Genomic DNA, 12,067 nt, shown 5'->3' with positions numbered 1-12,067 from the left:
CTTACCAGGAGGCATACTTTAATGTCTCATCCCTTACCATCTCTGTCAGAATAGAGAACCACTGCCTCAGCTAGAAAGCTATTAACAGCATTTTAGCTTCTCCTTTCTTATCTTCTGAATACCCCTTCAGAGGGGGTATAAGGAGGGTATGCATATAGAAGAATACCTGCCCAAATGAAGGACAGGGTAGCAATTGTCTGAGCCTCCTTCTGGAGCAGAATCTCTCACTTACTTCTAGCAGACCTCACTTTTGAGCAAGATTCAGAAAGATTTCTCTAACAACCACCCTTGAGGATCAGATTAACTTGCTCAGTTGATCCACCAATGCATTCTGTGGGAAATAATGCATGTAGCCCTTTGGGTCATGCCTGATTCCAGGGTCACTGCCCTCGCTTGCATTCTCAGCCAGTTCCTCTCAATTATTTATGTAGTGCTGTCATCATATGTAGGACTCTTGGTTTTCAGATTGGTTTGAAAGTCCTAAGTACCAAGATTACTGCCATCATTTACATCAGTTGAAAACAGGCTTCTGGCCCAGTCGGACACTACCCGGTTATCAAATATATATAAGTAAATAATAAATAAATAATTTTATGCCAATGTGCCTTTTTGCGTGTGATTTATGTGCCCTAAACTCTGAGGTCATCTAAGTGTGCAGTCTAGACAGTGTCGGAGGGCATTTACAGTCGGTGTTTGTTTCTTGGGAGTATGTCTGAAGGGAATACATACATTCAGATGTCCGCTTCACCATACGCCTCCTTGCCATATACAATGGAGTTAAGGATATGGTCTTCTCCAGGCTTTGAATAAGCTGGTGCAAAATGCTTTTAAGTCACCACTAGTTTTCTCATGTGAAGTTTTGCCAGAGGAACATGTGGATAGTTAATGCTATATACCACAGGATTCTTAGGAACTCTGTTGCTGAGACCTGATTCCTCTGTGCCATCTTCTGAATGAAATGTGCTGGGTAATCTGTCTACTTTGATTGGCAGAGTCTAGCAAAGCCCCCCATAAGACTACTGTTCTGGAAGGTGTTAAATTGTACATGAAACGGTTGCCAGACCTATGTTCTGAAAACAATCTAGGGTATGTGCTAATGCACTTGCTAGCTTCTCTTGGGACTGGAACTGTGCAAGTCAGTTGTTCAGATAGGGCCCCAAGACCCTCTCTGTGCAAATTTCTGCAGTGAGCTATAACTGAAGTCAGGCATTTGGTAAAATTCATGGGAGCAATAAAGTGATTGTTGTCCCTGTTTAAGTGAATGTATAGGTAGACATCCTTCAGATCCCCAGTATAACCATCACTGCTTGGTGAAATAATAGGGGCAGATGGGCATAAAGTGCCAGAATTTTGAACACTTATAAGAATTTATGTAATTTTGACAGATCTAGAATGGACCTTCAAGGACCATCCTTTCTTAGCACCAAAAATATTCTTGAGTAGAACACTGGCCTTTTCTCTCCTTTGTACTCTCTCTACAGCTTCTTAGAGATTCATTTCATCCAGTTAGAGACCCTACTAGATGCCTTAAATTTTTGGCACTGGATATCCTCTGAAATTTTAGAATTGACAAAAAAATGCAGCCTTTGTCTCTGAGATATGACTTGCGAAACTCTCTGTCAAACGGAAGTATTTTCCCATTTTTTTCTTTTGAGAATAGTGCAGTCCATTTCCTATTTTTGGGGGTAAAGGAAAGGGATAATTTGAGGGCTGAGGTGGGACTTTTGGGATAGACAAAAGGCAGGGAGAAGTGTGGCATAGACACTGCTGCTCTCTTGTTGAAGCTTATTCTTGAGGGCCCAGAGCTTCTCTTTCTGATTTCTTTGCCTTTTCTGACCTCCTTTTAACGTTTTGTTTACATTCATTTAACCTGATGTTGGTAATACAGCCAATATTTGAATTATACTTTTTGTTGTTGGTATAGGAGGGTGGAACAGTTGTTTAACTGTTTCCATTGCATTTCCCTTCTCCTATATATATATATATATATATATATATATATATATATATATATATATATATATATATATATATATATATATATATATATATATATATTTTTATCTTATGGAGAAGGAGTCAAAACAATAGCTCCTCATCCAACGGTGCACTGATAATCTGTACTTCTATAACCACTTGCAGGGATTGTATCCTCAGCCAGCTATGCTTCGTAATAACTGACCCCAGAACAGTAGCTCTAGATGCTGCATTACTAGCATAATGACCATGTCTTTATACATCTGCCCACCTCCCATTCATGGGTAAGATTATTCATGGTTAGTCCTTTGAGAACCAGCATATGTCCTGATCATGGAGTGTGTATCTTCAGCCAGAAGAACACATGCTTTCATTCAAAGGCATGGTGGCTTCTCAAGAGGCATTGCCAGAGGCCATGGGGATAGCAGGCATCAGAGCCAAGCACCTTGATGGCTAGTTTGCCCTCTAGCCTAGAAAGGCCAGCTGAGACTAAACAGAGGTTCCTGTCCAAGGCCAGCTGAGACTAAACAGAGGTTCCTGTCCTCCTCGTGGTAGACATTCTCCACAAGCTTTATGGGCTGTATTCAGAGGGATGTCTGAGGACATCTGTGCATTACTTGATATAGCAGCCGGAGTAAAGTACTCCAGCTTTTGTTTTAAGCAGGTGTGAAGAGCTACAATTTGCAGGAAATGTAAGAGGACACATTGTGAAAAAGCTCCAAACAAAGCATGTACTGAAAGTGGGCATCTCTATGGGAAATTGGGCATTTTTACAGGCATCCTATTCCCTCCCAATAAGTAAGAGGCTTTACTTAACACTAACAAGGAACATGGGGTACTCAATAGGCTAATTATCTGAACTCTGGAAGCCTTCAGCTGAAAGGTCCTGTCGTAAACTAAGGAAGTGAATTAATATTGCAGCATTTAAGAAAGAAAGATGTACATATTTTGACCTTGCACAGCTACACAAGTGCTGTTAATCTGGAAGCAACCCACTGCCAGTACTTACCTGTGCTCTCAGTCTAACTGGACCATAGATCGTTTTGGACCATAGATTGTTTTCTTTTCATTCCCTCTGCTCCGATTCATGTCTACCCACTCCGTTCACCCTCACTTCGGTTGGGCCACCCCCACTACTCCTAACATTTATTCTAACCAAACTAAACACCAAACACCCCACTCAACTATCCTATCCAACCACACTACACATTCAGTCAACTAGGATCACTAAGCCACACCTTCCTCTCACACCAAGCAAACCACAATGATACTCTTACACACCTCCATCACAATACTAACACTTTTACTCCATCTCGCATCCTGCCACCACCACACCATATCTAAAAGCTAATCACCCACCCACTCAACATTACCTCCATACCACGGCACATACACAAACCTTACCATATCTATTTAACATTATTAACATAATTTATTATACTTTACAGATACTCACATCCACCCATTTCATGCCACCTTGCAAATATACCAAACTATCACTCAAACCACCATACTCAGTTCAGCTAGTAATATCTCATCTTAAGCTAAGTGGGGACATCCACTCCAACCCAGGACCAATGCACTCCAATCAACAACCACAACCCCCACCCATGTCAGTCAAACAAATCTCAAACAACCTTCCCCACAGAACTTCTGACCTCCTACTAATAAACATAAATATCAGGAGCCTAACAAACAAACTAAGTGAATTCCACTCCACCCTCTCCTGACATAGTAGCCCTAACAGAAACCTGGTTAAAACCCCACAGAAACCTGGTTAAAACCCCACATAACTGACAATTAAACCTTAACCCCCGGCTATAATATCCATAGGCAGGACAGAACACACAAGAGGAGGAGATATTGCTATAATGTACAGAAATACACTCAAGCTTAAATGACTAGATGATAATCAATAAATTTCTGTTAATGCTGAGATACTGTCAACCTGCCTTGAAGTTAACCCCAAAAATATATAACCATCTTAGCAATCTACATCCCACCAGGCAACAACATCCTCACAACTGAGGAATTCCTTCACAGTACATCACCTACCTCTAGTCAGGAAACCATAATGATGGGTGATCTTGACACTGATGGGCTCACCCGTACTAACAATAACCCCTCAAACTTCATCAGCCTTTATGGCTTCACCCAAATAATCCTAACCCCAACCAGAATAGACAAGTCCAGTAATAGGCAATCCATACTTGGTTGGACTGTAACTAATAAGCCCACACTAACCCAACAGTCAGGCTGCTTCTCCTCAGTGACCGTCTACCTACTCAGACAAAGTGTAAGCAGCCCAAAAACACATAATTTATAAGCAAATTCATAATAAAACTTCTTTCCCCACACGTTCATATCCACACTCCAACAATGCAACTGGACCCCCATTAAAATATCTCAATTTAGATACAGCAGTAGAATACTTTAACATTATGTTCCTAAGCATACTTGACAACCTTACCCCACCTACTGACAACTAAGAAACAGAGCCAAAAAAACACACATCAAACTGACAAAACAACTAGTACTACACTAACCTACAACAAAAATACCATAGTAACTCACAACAATTCTGGGCCACTATTAAGCAACTATTACAACCTGGACTATTCTCCACTCCTACACCAGACACCTCTGAGTCCATAGACAATATAGCAACACAGTTTAACAATCATTTCATCAACTCCATATGCTCACTAACAAACAAAAATACTAATCCCCCACCAACTCTAACAATATACCTCACAGAAACCACCGCCTCTCTCTCTCTTAAACCTGTCTAAACCAGTATCATTAAAAGAATGCTTTCTAAACTTAACCCCACAACCATTGCAGCAGATAAACTGCCCACCAAATGTCTAAAACTAGCAGCCAAGGCCATTGCATGTCTCATCTCTATCTTAATCAACCATTGCATTCCAGAACATTCTGTGCCCAAACTCTGGAAAATATCCTACATCATCCACTTCAGAAAGGAGGAATAAAAAAAGACCTTTCCAACTACAGACCAAGAGCAATACTGCCTCGTCTATCTAAAATACTGGAAAAATGTGTCCACCTCCAACTCATGAATCCTCTACTTTCCAACAATCCTTTTACCAACACCCATCATGGATTTCGCCCCAGACATAGCATCACAACTGCCCTCATAAGCTTCACAAACGCAGTCAACCAACTTAACAACAATAGTCAAGTTGTTACCTCCATCTTTTTAGATATGTCCAAAGCTTTCAACACAATGTCCCATCAAATGCTCCTACATGAACTTCCCTTACTAACCCTCAACTAACTTGCTCTCACATGGTTCCATAGTTACCTATCTGAATGCCAACAGGCTGTTAAATGGCATTTTGACCTCTCCTCTCTACTACCAGTCGCAGTTGGAGTGCCAGAAGGATCGATCCTACGCCCACTCCTCTTTTCAGTCTTCACCAACAATCTCCATAAAGCCACCCAGTCTGCCACCATTATCCAGTAAGCAGATGATGCCACTCTAATCTACTCTGTATCCTCCCTCCCACTACTCCATGAAGTATCTCATCAGTCCTTCACTGCCACAGAAACCTGGTTCTCCAAATATCAACTTATCTTTAACCCAAATAAAACAAAACTAATGATCTTTTCAAACAACAAATCCCACCACCATCAAACCTCCTTTCATACCTCCTCTTCTAACAACAACAAAAGAGAACCTGTTACTCACCCAAAACTGCTTGGGGTAACTATTGATACAGGCTTAAAATTCGATAAACACCTAGCACAGTAATAAAAAAAAAAAAAACACACACACACACATGTCAAACTAGGCTCCCTGTACAGAGTCGAGCCTTACCTCACAAACTCCACCAGGCAATCTATCGCCAGGACCCACTTACCACCCTTTTATATGCTTCACCTATCTTTACTAACCTAAAGAAAACAGACATAACCAAATTTGACACTTTGTATACTAAAATTGCTAGATTCGCAACTAACTCTCCATATAGAACCCACCACTGGGTCCATCAACTGAACTGGCTTGATCTGCCCAACCTCTTAAACTTCCCCCAACTGACAGCTGCTCATTCCATGATATACTAGCCTGACAAATGTACATCTATCCAACAACTGCTACAACCCCAGCCTAGTATTAGAAACCTGAGATCTCCCAACAAATTTCCACTAGATGTTATAAAATCAAACCACATCTTTGGTGACTCTCTACTCTAATCATATCACTAAGATATGGAACAATATCCCTCAGGAAATCATAAACACTAGTAACACCTTTTAATTCAAATGCCTTCATAAAGCCTACCTATCCAACTCATGGCTCTGCTCTTGCATAAATCCTGGATGAGTACACTCCTTCACATGTTCATCTCTCCCTTCCCCACACCCTACTAACACATACATAACCTTCTTACAATTCCACCACTCGCACTTGCACTAGTCCCACTTTAATAACCCTTGTACTGTCTCTCTCTACTTCATATACACTATTCTTTCCACTGTCATTACTCTACACTATATTATTGATCTCATGCACATCTTTACCAAGTACCCTCATTCTTTGCTCCTCCACAATCATGTCACTAATGACCTTATTCTTTAGTGATCACAGTTCACTTGTATAGTGACACTTTTTCCTCATTACCCTGTAATGTAAATAAGCTTTCCCCTGAAAAACAACACTTGCCGATTGATTTAGCTTGTCTCAGTTTCATATGATGGGCTGTGTCATATAACGCTGTATATAACTACTATGGTTGTGCACTGTCGTGTTATTGTTATATTGGTATTATCTTTGTTATTAACATTTTATGTCAGTGAATTTGTGTAAGTTAATATTTTGTTTGTAATGTGGAGCTTTTTCTCCCTGGGACTCTGCTGAAAATGAACTCCATGTCCAGTCGGATCTTGCTGGTAAACAAATGTCAAATAAATGTAGGTTGATGCCACGTTTATACCTGGAGTGTGGTCCTTTGGAAGCTGGTGTAAGCCCATCCCAGTAGAAGGGTACAAAGTTATAGAAGTCAGGCTGGACATTTGGCATTTGCTTGCAGCAGAGATAGGTACTGCTGTAATGATCACTGCAACACTAATATAGGCGAAGAACATTCCCCCACGGCTTTCATTCTTTCTTGTCACTTCTTTACTTTCCTGAAAGATACAGTGCATCCATATTATAGCACCACTTTTCTCTCTTGTCCATACTGTACATTCCCAGCATTTTGACCCTTTCCATGCAACCTATGTCCTCCATTCCTCTTACAGAGGCACACTCCACTTATATACTCGTGATCAGTTCAATACCTCTTCGTAAATACAGCCTCTATAAAAATGCACAGTAGTGTAAATGAGGCCCTAAAAACTACTAAAATTAAAGGATATCTGCACCCCCTGGAAATTCATCCTATCATTTCCTTGATGCACACCACTGCCCATTCAAACTACAGACAACTAAGAGTAGGCTATTTGCCACATATCTGTTTCTGCCCTCTGTGCCCTAAGGGAATGCCTCATGAAAACTAGACTTGGATATGGGGAAGTAATCACATTTGTGTACATGTTTTTACAGTGAATATCAACACTGCATACATTGCCAACCTGCACTACATTATGCTGTGAATGGGGGTCTCCCCCATTCAAAACAATTATTTCAATCTTGATAGGGTCGGCAAAAATCTTATTTTGTAACTGATATCTGACACAAATATAATGAGACTGATCATGTTACATAACCTCACTCACTAAGCTGGTCACTGTTTTTTGTCTAACTGCCACAACCCCCCCCCATCTGACACAGCTTGCCAAATCCCTGTCCATCTCACCAAGCTAGACAACATCCTCTTACCCTTTAGTTTTTCTGTCAACCTGCTACAGGACATAGTCTGTCAAATACCTTGGTGAAGTACAGCTACACTAGCTATGTAGTGCCCTTGGAGGGAGCTCTGTCACACAACTACATTAATATCAGTTGGCAAGATCTCGGCAGCGATAATTTATGCTGCTGCTTATTGCTGTACCATTGGCATTTAAGAATACCACTAGGCTCACCTGCAGATTTCTCTCTAGCCTTTTCCGGTTCATCAAATTAAGGCTGACTGATCTGCGTTTACGGCAGTCTTTATTTGACCTTCTAATGAAAAGGGACCACAGCTGGTACCCATACAGTTTTGCCAGTCAAATGTACCTGCTAGTTCTTTTAGAGCAACATATATGCTACGGAAGGGCGCAGACCAAGCCACAAACATATGTGTAAGGAAACCCAACCAAAAGTATGAACAAGATGAAACCGTAGATGTTTTTAGTATGTATAGCTATACAAAATGGATTCAATAATCCTTTCCTGCTGTCACTATATGATTCTGCAAACAATCAACCAGCTAACATAAAAATGTGTTACTGAAATAATGAACAACCTCCATTGTGCATTAAATTTTTATTTTTTTTTTTCAAAGAGAAGGTTTGAAAATGTAATTTTAAAAATAAAACAACAAATTCAATGGAATATAACCGTCTTCTGCAAAAGAAATATGCCTACATGCAGTAAAAATGAACAATGTAACAATTACTAAAAGCACCATAATAACAGATGTAAACTTTAAAGTGAATGCAAGAAATTAAATAATACAATGCCAAAGATGGCAAACTACCTCTTTATTCCCATAATATATTACGTTTAGTACAAGTCGCATTTATACACTTGTTTCTTCATGATTGTAGTAAACATTTTTTACACAGGAAATAGGGGAACTATAGGATTAATATTGCTATTGCAGAGGATAACAACCTAACTTTCAAAATAGGAGACAAGTTCAACCTGCAAAAGCTTTCCAAGTTAAAGCTTTTGTGCTGTAAACTTAACTGTAGCACTCAAATGTTGCAGCAGTATATATATATAGCCCAACAGTGGCTAATATGCCTCTGACTACAGCTGGAAAATAACATCATTACTGAGTACACATGATGACACATCTTTTTCCTACTTGTACAGTAAACTCCCCCTTATCCGGCCATCAAATTTCTGCCGTAGCCGTGGCAAAAGACAACAGAGAAGAACAAAACTTCCACCTCCTCTGGGCTAAATAATGACAAGACATTTGAGTTTTAGACTTCATTATTCATTAGAAAAATGCATACTAACAAATCATTTTATTCTAGCTGATTTAAAACGTATAAATGCTATTTTGTATGCTTTTTCCTGATTTATCCAGCCTAAGGTCTAGTCCCAGTGAGACCGGATAAGAGGGAGTCTATTGTATTGAACTTTTAATGATTTTAACATAAGCCATAGGCTTAAGACACTAAGGTCACCCGCCTTGCAGATCATATTTTTGTTGTAACATTGACCACAAAACCAGATTATTTTGTTCTTGTCCCTGTCCCCAGTATCACCCATTCACAGCAGTGACACATGGCACAAAAAGGACAATACAGGGCATTGGTGATGTGCCAAATCTGCAAAAAAGTGTGCAGTAGTAGTTATGTTCTAGAACTTTAAACAGTGAAAACATTTCACATATCCTGAAAGTTTTAGTGGCTTAAATAAGTCATCTACTGATCCCATTAAGACATAGCTCTATACTACCCATTCCACAAGTTTACATACAATACATGATTTACTTCCTCTGCCCATTTCATAAGTCTACAGATGTAACACGTTTCTGTTCTGCAAGATACCTCTTTCTGTACAAGAACCAAAGTCCTTAGGACTCTTGCTCTTTCAGGCATTTTAACATACTTGTGCATAGTTTGCTGTGCTCTTGAAAGGAATAACAGAACAGAAAGTGATCTTTGTGTCTAACTGTCACTGATTTTCTGCTTTTGCTCAAAATTTTTGCTGTTCTAATATCAGTGATTTTCCTATAAATCACTAAGGACAGTACAGTCACTGTATAGCAACACAAAATGGGGCTCCAGATTTCTTATTTAGAAAATGCATGTTACTGTAAACATTATTAATCTACTGGCTTTCAAAATGGATACGTTTTTATTATATAAAAACTGTTCCTGATTCAAACTTGATCTCCAAAAAGAAGAATATGGTAATGCTTAAGAAAATTGTGGTACTTCTAAGAAATATTGGTCTGGAAGTAAAAAGTCAGTATGTTATTTTAAGAACAGCAAATAAAATAATGATACTGGTTAAGAATAACTAAAAACTTTAATCTTAATACAGTTAATTTGGAAATGAATGTATGCCTTCCAAAAATCTATCCAAGATACTTTAACACCGTTTCTGCATTTTTGTATGCAATAGTGAATGATAGCACAGCTGTCAGCATCCATTAGTCCTAAGCCCAATGATCTGCACTTGCATTTTTGTATTCATTGGTGCAGTTGGGTTAGGATATGTTGCAGGATTTCAGGCATAATGTCAAATACCTGAAACAATTACTCCATGAGATCTTGGCTCTGCACAGTGCATGAATTTATGGATGCTATTTTATAATGAACAGAAATCTCCAAAAATGGGTACTGAATGCAATTGCTTACATTTTACTGTTTTACACTGAGTCATGTATCTCTGCTGAAACATGCAGCATTTAAAGCTGTCGCCAAACCTAGTCAACCAGTAAGTAGCATACAACATGAAATATCCTGGGCATATATAGCAAACAAGGAACAAAATATGAGAAGGGCATCAAATTAAAACTAAGTACATATGTTTTTTGCAAGTGTCCTCCACAGTGTATTTTACCAATGCAAAAACTCTTCCTACCAGGTAATGTACTCTTGTCTGTATTCAAACCCTAATCTAGAAAGGGTGTTTTGCTACTCGGGAAAACTGACTGTAATGGTCTTATAGCACAAGTGACAAATGAATTGGGAGTAGACTGGAAATGAATTAGATGCTTGTAATTCTCTGATAAAACAATCAAAGTCACATCTTGAGTAGTTCATTGTATGTTCGATTTGACATGGGTCTGGACTACTGTATTGGCAGTTCACTTGGCTACAGCTTCAACAAAAGGAGTATTGTGTTCTTGATATTTAAAGAAAATCAGCTATTTCTATTAGAACACCAATGTTTGTAATGAAATGGATATCTCACATGGTAGCTAAAAGCAGCAGACGGGTAACAAAATGGTACTGAAAATAAGCAAAGAAGCTTGGTCACTGGTTCACAGCCCATGGAAACAAACTCTTACGTTGTTTAAAATGTGGTTTACAGTAGATACGCTTACCATTTCACTGTAAATCTGGGCCATTGTGCAGATCTTTGAAAACAATGAAATGAGGTAAAGATCGTATCTAAATGTGCAAAACAAATTTTTCTTTTAACACAAAAGTGCCCGCATGCATCTTTAATAGTTTGTGCATTAGTTAAGTAATTGACAAACTGTTAAATTAATGATGACTTATCTATGCTAATCCAGCATAGTTAGAGCTAGAATCCAGAGAGATATAAATGCCTCCTGTCTGGCCGTTTAATGTTAATGTTGTAAATATGGCTTTGTATGTTTAGTCTTCTGTGTTTGGAAGATATTTTTAAAACTCTGCAAGCTTCCAAATGATTCAAAATTAACTTGTTCTTCTTTCGGCTTTTCCTGGTCAGGGGTTGCCACAGCGGAACTCTGGTCCGCTAATGATTGGCAGTAGATTTTTACAGTGCCGAGGTGCCAGCCCAACCTTCAACGAAGGCACGCCCATTCATGCATGTCTTTCGAATGCCACTCGACCGCGGGGAGGACATGCAGACTCCACACAGAAGGGGCTCCAGCCGAGAATTGAACGGGAGAACCTATTCATTCTAAAGATGTATGCAAACACTTTTTGGGGGAAAACAATTGTTTCGGTCCTTTAGACATGATCTTTAAATTATTTATAGAGGCCTACTGTGGACAGGTCACTGTAATCTTTCAAGAAAAATGTCTTATTTGAAATCTGGTACCAATGATTATTCTAATGAGATCTGGTTTCACTATTGAAGGCCTCAACTCTTTTTAGGCTTCTATTCTAACAGCAATCAAAGTCCAGTTACACTTTTACAATGCTTACTATATTTCATACATTTACTATGACAAGGCCTTACTCAGAAGCAAGTTATAACTTCCATTAACAGGACTGTGTAAGATGCAGTTTAGTGCTTCTG

Source organism: Protopterus annectens, chromosome 13.part0 (genome assembly GCF_019279795.1).
Source record: "Protopterus annectens isolate FY-2018-M chromosome 13.part0, PAN1.0, whole genome shotgun sequence".
NCBI lineage: Eukaryota > Metazoa > Chordata > Ceratodontiformes > Protopteridae > Protopterus > Protopterus annectens.
The sequence above is the reverse complement of the archived record's forward strand: the minus strand, read 5'-3'. Positions refer to the sequence as shown.